Raw genomic sequence first — 12,346 nt, forward strand, 5'->3', positions numbered from 1 at the left:
GCAGCTGAATCCACTCCTAGTCCCAGACTTGGTCAATGGTTTGTGTCTAAGGATTGTATGTGCACATTCAATCTAAGATATAATCTTACAAAGCTTAAGTTTCCAAAGTTTAGCAAGCTGTTAATCACTTACCAAGGATCTCTGGGGCAAGGAATCTCTCACAAGGAGTAAGACATCTCTACAGCACTGGTGACTTTGAGAGGTGTCCCAGCTAAAGGGGAGATCCTGTCATGCTGCCATGCAGAAAAGCTCAAAGGGCTCTTGGTCTGCTCACTATTTATGGGGTGGGATGATGGACTGATAGTCATACTGTTCTTTTGGTGCATGTTCAACTGGCCTTCAGCTGCTGAGTGAGATGGCCATCTATCAGGCTCTCCAGCACCCAGTTTGAGCCAATATTGTGGTCGCAACAAGCATGAGCAAGGCCTTGGGTGTAGCCAGTACTGTAGACACTATCTGCCTGATCAAGGCCTTGGATGAAAAGACCAGTGTTTGAACAAGGCAAAGGCCAGACTGAAAGCAGGAGAGAGCACACCATCACACCCTGCATCCAGCCACTTGCAGGCACCCTGGGCACCCAGGGAGTCTCTGTTGCAAAAATCTTGAGCCCCATCTCCACCAAATCTGAATCAGTCCTCCCCTGAGACACAGACTGTGCTGGTCTTTGGATTAGACACTCAACTGCAAATAAACACAGTGGTTTGAATGTCAGGAGTTAATCATGACCGATCAATTAATTAGAAATTAAACTGCTGCCATCACTGTCCTTTCCTTCCCATCACAGAGCATCTTCTTTCTATATTTTTAAAGCAGTCCTGCCTGGGCGGAGCAGAGCAGAATGGACACGTGTAGCTTGCATGCCTACAGTGAGACGTAGGTGTGCATATCTGTGTATATATATAAAGACATATGTTTTTTAAGTATATGTATATACATAGTTATATATACACGGAATAGTTGTCACTATAAATAAATACTGCAAGGAAATGCAATGTTTACATATAAATTTTAAATTACAAGCTCTTGCTGTCCAGAACCTAAAACATCAGCTTTTCTTTCAAATTCAGAGGGAAAATGTGGAAAAATATGAATGTATCGCCATCTGGAGGATAAGCGTATTCTGTGCTTGCCTTCTGCAGGCATCGTCCCAAGTTCCATTGTAGGGTGTGTGTGCTGTACCCAAAGAGAGGGGTTTAATCATAGAAGCATGAATAAGTGCCTGGTGTTAGGGTGATCATTAGGGTAATCTGAGCTAGGTAATTGTGTGGCTGTGCTTTTTATGTGTTTGGAAAAGAATAAACAACTTGCAGAGTAAACAACAGCAAAGTAGGAGGAGATAGGAGCAGTGGTGTTGGCAATGAAAGGGGTGAGAATTCAAGAGAATTCAATGCATTTTTAGCTTTTTTCCTTTAAATTTGGTTTGAGATTTTAGGATTCTCCTAGGACTTAAAATTAGGAAGATGGGAGTGAAGTTCAATTTCAAAACCAAAATTTAATTCTAAAATTGGACCCGTTTCATTCACCCTGAGGAAATATGCAAGCCTGAAATAATATTCAGCCAAAGCTGTTATGTATCCTGCTCAGATTGACAGCTCTTTCCCTTCTCCCTGCTGCCAATGAATGCCTGAGGGAGGAAATGGTTCCTGGCAGAGGAACGGATCTGAGAGTGAGGTGAAATGTTCCTTGGAGCACAACAACAAGGGCTACACCTGACGGGCTCATAACTATGTATTTACATGGACCTCAGTAGTGATGCCCTGTGAGTGCCCCATGAGGTTGAGCCATGGTATTTCTGTGGTCTCCAGAGTGTCTATAAGGGACACAGCCCTGTCACACTGTCCTCTCCACCTGAATGAAACAGCTTTTCCCATTCCCCTGACACCTGAGGAAGATCAGCCCTGAGGCTGGTATCATTAAGCACCAATGACCGCCAGAGTGGTGTTGGTCTGAAATAGGTATGTGGAGTTCAGGAGCTTGGTTAGTAGAGCAAGTACCAGAAAAGCTTGTAGATCTACTGCATGGTACACTCTGATCCATTCCCAATCAAAGAAAGAAATTACAGCCATTTCCCAGGGTGGGCATTAGGCCTTGTAGGCCTACCAAAAGTGTCAGGGTGTACCACTAAACCAGCAAGAAACACGTTAGCAGAAGCACTGGCTCCTGCAAGGCAGACAGGCATGCCTGCAGAAGAAGTTGCTGTGTTGCCACAGGCTCAGTGCCAGTAGCTGGGTGCAGATTATTCATATAGGAGCCGCAGAGAAGTCATACCATACATATGCTGCCTCTCAGCTGCATATAGACGAGGAGAAAGTGAGAGAGAGGTGAAGGGCAGCAGCTTCAGTGGCCTTGCTCACCTCTGTCCATCTCCTGGAGAGGACTGGGCACCTGGCTGGTGGCCTGGCTGGAACCAGGCTGCTGCGGTGGGTCAGAGCCTCTGGGTCCATTGGCTGGTGGCAAGGACTTTCCTGAGGCGTCTCAGGGCATTATCATGATATGCATCAATCCTAGCATTAAAGCACGTGGTCATTCACCCTCAGCCCTGAGCAAAGTCCTGCCTCACACAATGTCCAAGTGAGCAGTGCAATACCACAGCGATTTCTGGTCTCCTGTGCCACAGCATGGCCGCGTGAAGAAGTGCAGGGCTGAGGAGTAACAGTGTCCTTTTGCTTGTGCCCTGTGATAAAGAAATATAGTGAAGCAGGCTGTGGTAGTTACCGATAGCCCTAACAAAGTGATGCACAGGCACAATTTAAGTGAAAATATCTTAATTAAAAAAAAAATAAAAATAAAAATTTAAACACCCACGTGCTCAAGTGTATGTACTGGTCCTACTGCTTCAATCTTTTGGTATTGTGTTATGCTCTGGCTTAGAGAAAATGAGACTTTTAATAACCTAAATCTTTTTCTTAAGGTGTAGTACCTTTGCTTCTTTATTGTTAATGAAACCTTTATTTTTCTGATTGTTAATGGAACCTTTATGGTTGGACAGATAGCAGTAATTTCTAAATATGTATTTACAGTACTAAATGCATTAAAAATAACATTAGCTTCAGGTGATGCTAGGTAAAGCAATATTACATATTATTACTGCTTAATTCCCCATAAAAAAATGCCATCAACTGCAGAACAGTAACTAAGCCTGACATTTTTTCCTTGTGCCTAACCTATACATTGCAAGGGGGCAGTCAGCCTCCAAAGATGCTTCCCTGCAATTATTGTACTTATCTAGGAAATAATCTAAAAAGCCTCACATGACAGGCAGGATGTCATCCTTCTATTCCTAAGCAACCCCTGATATCTTTTTTCAGGACAACTCATCAGCTTCCTGAAGAGCAGACAGCTGAATTTAAAGAAGCCTTTTCTTCTTCTTTGTTAACTACAGGACACAGCTAATGATGGCCCTGTAATGACAACAACTGGGAAGAGCTCAGTAGGGAAAAGCTCAGCAAAGGCCAAGTTGCAAGCTGCAATCAGTAAAGCAACGCTGATAATTACGGCATGAATGACCTTCCAATGTAGCTAAAAATAATAGTAATGAAAATGAAATACAACACTATATACATAAAATTCAGGCTGGAGAGAAAAAGTGAGAGAAAAGAAGGAAGACTATATTGTGTTGACATTATGCCTTCGTATTCCTATTCTTCCATTTGTATTTATTTTCTCTCTTTCTTCCAGCTCTTGATTGGCATCAGTTCAACAGCATATATGTAGTGGTTCAACATGTTGGTTATCTCATTGAATTCAAAGGGACTCTTGTGGCACCTGCTTTAGTTGCTTGCTGAGATAAGGCTGCTCGTGCTGCCTTTCTCCTGGTTCCATGTTTTGCTTACTCATTTTCTCTAGGGACAGAGCTTTCCTCCATTGACTGCTGCTTCCAACAGTTCTCACTTAACTGAGCAAGTCTACTTAAATGAAGTGTATCTATATTGGTGTCTTGAGACTCTTAGTTACCCAGTTTTATTCCACATTTTGAGAAAAGAACCTCCTGTTGTCTGTCTCATATTGGCTGCCCTTCACTTTCTCTGTATTCCTCCCTGAACCTTTTTGTTATGCCATGAAGTAGATAGAGGTTTAGTGTGGTTTACAAGGTGGGTGTTTTTTTTGTTTGTTTGTTTGTTTTGTTTTGTTTTGTTTTCCTAACCAGAGGCACATGAGCAAGAAAAGGGTCTTCACTCTGCTTGCCATAGGTAGTACCCACCCTCATCTCTTCATTTGATACAGATTGCTAAGATCTCAGTCAAAGTTTTCAATAAAAACATCCGCATCTTAGATCAAGTTCTCCCATCAGTGATTGCACAAGATTCTGCCTATTTCTGCCCATCAATTGCCTTCTCTGTCTGGATGCTACCAGGCCAATAACTAATCAAGAAGCTCATTTTAACCTCTTGAACTCAGTGGCCACTTAGCAGGCATCATGCTGTAAGTAAGAATATTAATTCCATCTCTCTCAGTTCAAAGCAGATACTGAGGATACAATCTAGCTCAAACATACTAGTGTTTAATCAAATTAATTGCCTCACATCTATTAAAATCAATAGAGAGTTTTTCAGAGATTTTGTAGAAACAATTTCAATAAGCAAGTCCATAGCTGGAAGGAAAATTGCCCACAAAGGATATATTCACAGATACCTTCCCACTTGCAGCAAGTATCTGGAGTAAGTAAAACTTGAGTTTTACTGACCTTTCTCTTTAGGTTTGTGATGGTAGCAAAAGCACTGGTCAATATAGGAATGAATAGGAGTGTGGTGGGCAAAACAGCTGCTGAAACCAGGGTCTGTTTGTGGACATATTGAAAGTATGTAACTGAGATAAATTCAGCAGGTAAATTAGGCAAAGAAATAATTAACACGTCAGACAATAGTGCAAGGGGAAATTCCTGGCACAGAAGAATCTCTAAGGAGCCAGAGGGCCTCGCTGTACAGGGTCTCCCCTGTAGATATTTGCATTTATGGTACCAAGGGTCTCCCACAGGGGAAAAAGAAAAATCTTCCTATTGTAGCAGACCTCAAAATAATTCAAAATGTCTGCCAGTAATTAAATCCATTACATTAGCAACAGGTGGTGAAGCTGTAATTTTTTCACATCTGTTATCATTTTCATAAGCCAATATGTATTCATTGCAAGTGCTGTGTAAACCACAGAGCAGAGAGGGCTGGGGTGATGGCTGTCATCCAGGCAGCCGCTGGGCTCACTCCTGTAGTCTTCTGAAGAGCAGAGCAGAGGGGATATGAGGATACATGCTGGGCTGGAAAGGGTTTGGGCAGGATCCAAAAGGGTGGGAAGGCAAGGATTTTAAAGAGAGGGAAGAGATTTCATAGGTTCTTATTTGACTGAAAGAGGAAAGGAAGAATAAGAAAGAAAAAGGAAAGCAGGTTTCTGTTTAAAGCATTACCCTAACATTTGTTTTGGTTCCTTACTATACCATAGACTTCCTGTCCTGGGCTGGAGCATGTTTCTTGGTCCCAAATCTCAGCTCAGTCTCCTTAACCTTCAGGAGATGAGATGGTCTTGCCCACCTATCCAGATGTACCTACTTTATTTGGCTTCAGTAGTTAAAGAGAAAAAGAAAAAGCAATTGATCCTGATTTGCTCTGTTACCAGGTCCTTCAGGACATCAGCTAATATCTATCAGATGTTTGCCATAACTGAGGCCTCACCAAAATTTTGGGGTTTGATGCAACCAGTACTTTACAATGAAAAAGTGTTTAATGAAGAATGCCATATAGTACTTGAAAGTTGTACAGGTTCAGAAACTGGGAATTCTTATTGCAGAATGATAAACAGATGAGAGGTTATTTAGAGTTTTTTTGGACCCCTGCATCAGTAACAAATATAATGAACCCAACACTGTCCCATGTTCCAGTCTGAAGCTTGACAAGACCTGAAGCATCTCTCTAAAACACAGTAGTAGTTGATACCTAGTTTGGATATATCTGCACATTTTCCAGTAAACCTATAGTCACTCTTTCTGCTCACACACTGTTTATACAAAATATCATCGTTAACCAGACTGCTGAATTTGTAGTATAGACCAGCTGAAGTTAATGTTTTATAAATAATAAAACAGTGTGGTATGCAACTCAAAGCCATGCATTATTATATTGAGCGCAAGATTGAGAATATCAATTTGTTAGTGTGTACAGCTAATTCAGATTTGTATTCTGTGTGAAGAGAGACATACAAAAGCTTATGTGAAGTACCTACTTCATCCTATTGCAATACTAAGGATACTAACTATTGCATTGGGCTACTGTTTTGTAGTCAGTAACTTTTACTGTAGTTTAAAACTTAAAACTGTAGTTTAAACAAAAAGTATATAACAGAAAGTTATTTTTAGAGGAATTTCTTTAGTGGTATACCTGGTCCATGATAATAAATAAATTGCTCTAATTCTATTCAAAGAATCATCATTTAACTCTATTAATTTTTGAACTAACAAACTGGTGCAGGTTTTTTTTTTTTAATGTTAAGGACTGTCAGTAAGCTGAGGTTTCTTTTCTGAGAATTCTTGTGAAGGGCAGAGTTTACCCCGCAGCCTCTGGGTGAAAGCAGAGTTCTGGGTGGTAATAGAAATGGGTGCAGACCCAGTCAGTCCGGGCATTATTTCTCTCTTCCTCCTCCTCCACTTCACATCCTTCATTTTGCTTTCTCTTGAAGCTGGGCTTTGGAGGAATGTTATACTTGTGGAGGATTGTGAAAAAAACACCAGGTCCCCTCTTCTGGATGCGAGAGGCCCCTGCACCTGCTCTGCTCCCCTCCTGCCCAGCTCCTTCAGATACACCAACAACCCTGTTAACCCCTGCCAGTAGTACAATCACTAATTCAGCCCAGCCATTCTTGCCCAAAGGCATCTGAGATCTGTCCAAGGTCCCCCTGGACACCACCTCAGCTCCTGGTGGGAAGGAGATCTCCAGCAGTGGTTCACATTAATTCATTTGCCAGGGCAGCAGCAGGGCCCACAGGCAGCCCCCTGCTGTTATTCCAAACAGCAAATGAGCAGGAGAAAGGAAAAACTCTCTGATGTCCCATTCCCTCTATCCCAAAAGCTGGATTACTAGACATTAATCTGTGGGATGATCTTTGCCCAGGTGAGGCCAGTGTCACGATTCTCAAGTACTGTTCTTCACTGAAATCACTAACTTCAGAGTTTCCTGTGATGACACAGGGAGTCTCCAGCCTTGCAAGGGAATGAGCCAAAGCAGATTCAGTGGTCTTTGGGGAACCATAGATTATTTGTGAGCCTTAGCAGTGTTATTTGATTATTTGTCTTCAAGGCTTGTGTGGTGAAGGCAGGCTTCCTGGGAAATTATTACATGCTGCTCAGTGATTCACTGACTGTTGGCCACAACACTGTTAGTAACCAATTTATGAGAATCCCTTTGAAATCCTTCCCTCTATTAACATTTCAGCAGTTCCATTCCTTTGTAAATCCACAGTAGTTGTGTTACTCAGGATGATTGTATGAAAATGGTTTCAAACACAATGATTACATATTGAGCAGATGAGCTGTCTTGGCTTTATGTCACAGCCCATCTGCCTGTTTTAAATAGGCTTCCTGCATCATGCCATTTCCCTTCATTGGGTAGGCAGTAAAAATGACTGCTTGCACATAGCATCCTCATTCCATCTGACCTTTTCAGAGTGTTATTCCACTCAGTATACTTCAAAGTTTGTATTTCCTTCTGCAAATATCATTTGAATCTGATTCCGTTTTGGCAGCAGGTGCCATTACAACAAAAGCTGTCCCTTCTTTGTCTCCCTACGTTTAGTGTGGAGGCTGAAGTACAACACATCAGCCAGAGCTGCTGGAGGCTGAGGTAAGCCCAGGGAACAAACTTCAAAGCTGGATCCCACAGGGATCTGAATTGTATTTAAGATGGAGATGTATAGGTCTTGACTGTATGTTCAGCACTGGATGACATATATACTTGAATTTGGACTGGGATCAGATGAAAGGTTAAATTGAATATGACTAGACAGTCCTTTGTGGGCATCCATCTACGGTCAGTTCTTAAAAGGCAAATATTTTCATTCCAGGTTTTATAATTCCTACTATTTACACTAGTTTAGATGAACACTTTGCATTGTGATAGAGCAGCCACAAGGTGTCAATGTAACGTAGCAGATTTGTAGTAAGGATTTGCTAATACAACATCATTTGACTGTTAACACGATTAAAACCTGCCTTCTGGTGGGTTACTTGAATAGCTAATTGCAAAAAAATCAGGTCAGGTCGCAACTTCTGTACGTGATTTATTTCATCAAAGTCCTCTTCAGGACATAATCTACAGACTACAAATATTGTAGCACTGTGTTTTAGAACGAATGGCTGACCAAATGGGATGTTAAACTGGTGGGAGTGAATTAATTTTTGGTAAAGTATGAGAAGTGGCCATAAGCAAAGAATACAACATGCAAATAAATTAACTCCTCACAGTAAGGAGTCAATATATCTAGATGAACTGGTGCATGTGTCCAATTAGAGGAGGCGTAATGACTGGTAAGACAAGAAAAAGATGGAAAAGCAATATTAATGAGTTCCATTTCTTCTCTTTTAGATGCAGATCTTTGTGTGTCATTAAATATAACGGGAAAAGCTTTAAAAAAAAAAAAAAGTCAAAGCAAAAACTGAATTCTGAATTACAAAGGATGAGGAAGCAATTCAGTTTTGTACCCCAACAGGGGGTTAGGATCTAGGGAAGGAGGGTCTGTTAGAAATGAGAATGAAAGCCTGTTAGGAAAATGACTCCTAGAACTGTGAATCTCTCTCTCTTTGAAGTATGCATTAATGGGTTTGGGCTAAGAATTTTCAAAGGGGTTAAGGACTTAGCTCCTACTGAATGTCAGTGACATTTGGACACTTCATTGCCATAGTCTCCTTTGAAAATCTCAGCTTAGAATATTAATTTTAATGTATCTTTTCCACTGTAGTAGGTGGGAGCAGATTCATGACAGAGATGAACAGAAAAGCTGCAAAAGAAAAGTTTCTTTGTATGAGTCTTTCTTTATAAATTATTGTACTTTACTTAATCTACTCAGTCAAGTACAAAAGTATATAATAGTAGGTGGCCGAGCAGAGGATATTACATTATGTGACATCCTTCCCTTGTGTTAATGACTCTCTGCATTGTGCTTTGCACTAAGTGGAGGGCACTGACTAGCAGATAATACAGTAAAGAAATCATTGGATACATTTCTTAAAAGGACAAATGGAAGATGTTTATGCAAAGAACTGGTCCTCTCAGGTTCTAAACCAGCTGTGACACCAGGCTGTCCTTTGAGAGATATTTTATTGGGCAACAGATCAGTGTTGGAGGTCAAGAGAGCAACAGCAATAGATGCATCATGTTCTCTGGGTACTCCCCGGGGGCAGGCTGGGACAATAGCTAGAAAAACTGTAAAGTCTGTGGGAATAAAACTCATATTGTTCTTATCCTTCTCTTTTGTATTTCGTTTTCTTATCATACATCTTAACAAGAGGAGAGGTACATCCGCAGTACTGGTGTGAGTGTGATTAAAGCGCTACAGGACACTTTTAAGCTCTTCAGAATGGGAGGATTTTGAAAACATGGGTTTGCAAATTGATAGTGGCAACTCAAAGTGATGGAAAAACCAGAAGAGAAACACCGCTGCTGGTCACTTGTCTAATACGTTGGGATCACCTTGCTGTCAGAGACTTGGTCTCAAGTTGGTCTTCAAGTGGAGAAGAGAAAATATTCTTGCTCCCCTTTAATGGTCTAGTGACACTGTGGGTTTACTCTTTTTCTTTTACCTCTCCTCAAAGGAAAACAATTCTGAGCATTTTCTTTCTTGGAACAAACTGAACAAAAACTAAAGGGTTTTGCCTTTTTTGTCTGTGTGTGTATGTGTTTATTTTAATTGCTGTTGTGCTGAAGACAACATAAAATATAAAAACGTGTGCTGTTAGGAAGATTTGAGGATAGAAGTGAAATTGAATGGAAGCTCATTTTAGGGCTGGGAGAATGAATGCTGAAAAAAACACATGTACCTGAGCTGGGATGTAAAATGTCTCAGTGAACACGTCATTCCATTTCTAAAAAAGTTTCTACTTCCATATTTTTGTCACTACCCTTGGTGTAAAAAGCAATAGTTTTTTCATTTGTTTGTTTTTGTTGTTTTAGAAAAATCTCAGGCCCACCGTAACCTATAAAATTGGTTACTGTTACTGAAGTACTTATTCCTAGACAAGAGCCCAAATCAAAGGGTTAGATATGTGTAAATCCAAAACGAGCATCTTTATGAAACCACAAAGTGCCTCTCCTGACAAATGCCCAGGTTTCACCGTGTATATTCCAGTCAACCTGTCACCAACCCCAGCTGTGGTATCTGCCTCTGAAAAATGAACACTGCTTTTCAGCAGAGGAAGCTCAGAACGTATAGCGCCACTTCTCTGTGTTTAACATGGTTTTATCCAGCCTGGACTAGGGAAAACATTTTGTGAGATGATGAGACTGAAGTTCCTTCTTTTATGCTAAAACTATCACATGCCCAAACACTCAAACTGTGTCACCTGAGCAAGAATCTAGTGGTGTTTCATAATTATCTATTATACCCAACCTGATATTTTCCTACCAGCTTGAAGCATAGATAAAATTAGCTCATGTTTATCTACAATAAATACTTATCCTGAAGGATGCTGATCGGTATCCTCCCAGGTCTTCCAGGCCTTCTCAGTATGGTCTTAATATCCCTATGTGAGCATTAGTAGGTTTATTACAGCTGTGTCTGGGAGCCATTTCCTGGATAATGAGTTGGTTTTCTTGGCTTTGAACAGCAAGGGAGTTCTTGTCCCACTGTATTTACAGTCTCAGAGATAACACATGGGTCCATACAGCTCTGGCATCACATGGAAGCCTTGAGCCAATATATGATCAGCACAAATGGCAATGATCCTAGTGCATCAGCAAGCCTGACTGCCACCAGATCTCCAGTAGGGAAAGCAAAGTTTTGAGGAAAGATGAGAAGGAAGACATTGTTACAGCTGTGTAGTTTCACTGAGCCCCAGTGGCTGCATGGAAGGAAAGGGCAAGGACACCTGTGAGAAAACCTAACAGCTAAGTAATCAGAAAGCATACATCCATCAGCTTGTATGTGATGGATCAGGAACCAGGTCTCTTTCATTGTGGAAGAATGGATTTGCTGTTGATACAATAGATTGTGAAGTGGGAAACTTCCCAACTTGTACAGATTCTAGTTTTGTGCACTTGGAGATGTACCTTTTAATTTTTTGACCCTTTAAGGAGGAGTCAGCCATGAGGAAACGATTTCACTTCCACCACAACCAGCCACTCCAGACTTTGAGTCATCCTAGGTTTTCCCTAGCCTGGAGTGTTTGTCCTAAGAAGGTGCTCTTTCAAAGCAAGGCACCCACTTTAAATTCAGTAGGCTGCTTTCTTCACAGATTGCAATGTTTTGGCAGTTCAGGCAAACATAGATTAGATGTGGGTGGTGTTATTCATGATATGAATCATATAAGGTGGTTTAGAAGTGCATTGTCTTCTGCTTCATGTTACCCAAATGGGGACCTTAAGATCAATTCTCAGACTGTCAGCAGCTTTCTTGCAGCAGAGCCGCTTGTCTGGGTCCATGTCTATCCACATCCGCAGACAAATTTACCAAGAAAGAAGCTGTAAATGATTTCTTTCTGTTCATACCCTTCACAGATATTTTTCTACAATACCCAACTTCCAGCACTGTTTATGGTTTCTGTGTGGAGTTGTCCTTAGAGAAACATGTTAATCTAATGTGGCCAGTGTTGTAAAGCTGCCTAAATATACAGCCAGTACTAGGGAGTAGACATTTGCTTTTGTTTGGATCTCAGCACTGCTTTTGATACCAGTGGGTATAGCATGAATTGGCAAGAACACTGTGAAGGTAACTCAACAACTTCTTTAATTAGTCTATATTAGACACAGTTAGCTCAGTTACTTTCTTCTTGTTGGACTGTGGTTCCTTCAAGGTGTATTCTGAGTACCTACAATGGACAATTCTTTAATCTCCTTGATTAGAAGTGATATTTTGTCTTCTTTTTATTTCAACTTCCTGCTAAAAATGTATTTATTTTGAGAAACCTGAATCCCCAGTGCTGAGAGGCTGCTGCAGAAGGGTGTGAGACCAATGCAACCCACTGGACTCCTTTCTGCCTCCTCCCTGTCCCCTATTTACACAGAGAAGTAAAAGAGAGACATGGATTAAAACTGCTTTTTTAAGCAATAAGTATATAATATAATGCATCCAATACTTTCAAGGAATCTCACTTTGAAATTCTTGCTACAGTTCAGGACAGCTGGTGAAAGCTAGGAAGAAGGTCTCTTTGCAAGTG

General features: G+C 41.0%; 1 long non-coding RNA gene across 10 annotated transcripts in view; it reads left to right on the forward strand.

The window, feature by feature from the left end:
• Nucleotides 1–7,252: 7,252 nt before the first annotated feature.
• Nucleotides 7,253–12,346, forward strand: part of LOC137860826 (uncharacterized) — a 40,901-nt gene continuing 35,807 nt past the window's right edge. For 4 of the 10 annotated variants that reach the window (XR_011099200.1, XR_011099199.1, XR_011099206.1 and 1 more), the window contains exon 1: nucleotides 7,254–7,820. This is a non-coding gene — a long non-coding RNA (uncharacterized lncRNA). Of the gene's footprint in view, nucleotides 7,821–12,346 lie in introns of all 10 variants that reach the window. The other 6 variants (XR_011099201.1, XR_011099203.1, XR_011099210.1 and 3 more) reach the window with 4 other exon arrangements.

Source organism: Anas acuta, chromosome 9, assembly GCF_963932015.1.
Source record: "Anas acuta chromosome 9, bAnaAcu1.1, whole genome shotgun sequence".
In the NCBI taxonomy this organism is placed as follows: Eukaryota; Metazoa; Chordata; class Aves; order Anseriformes; family Anatidae; genus Anas; species Anas acuta.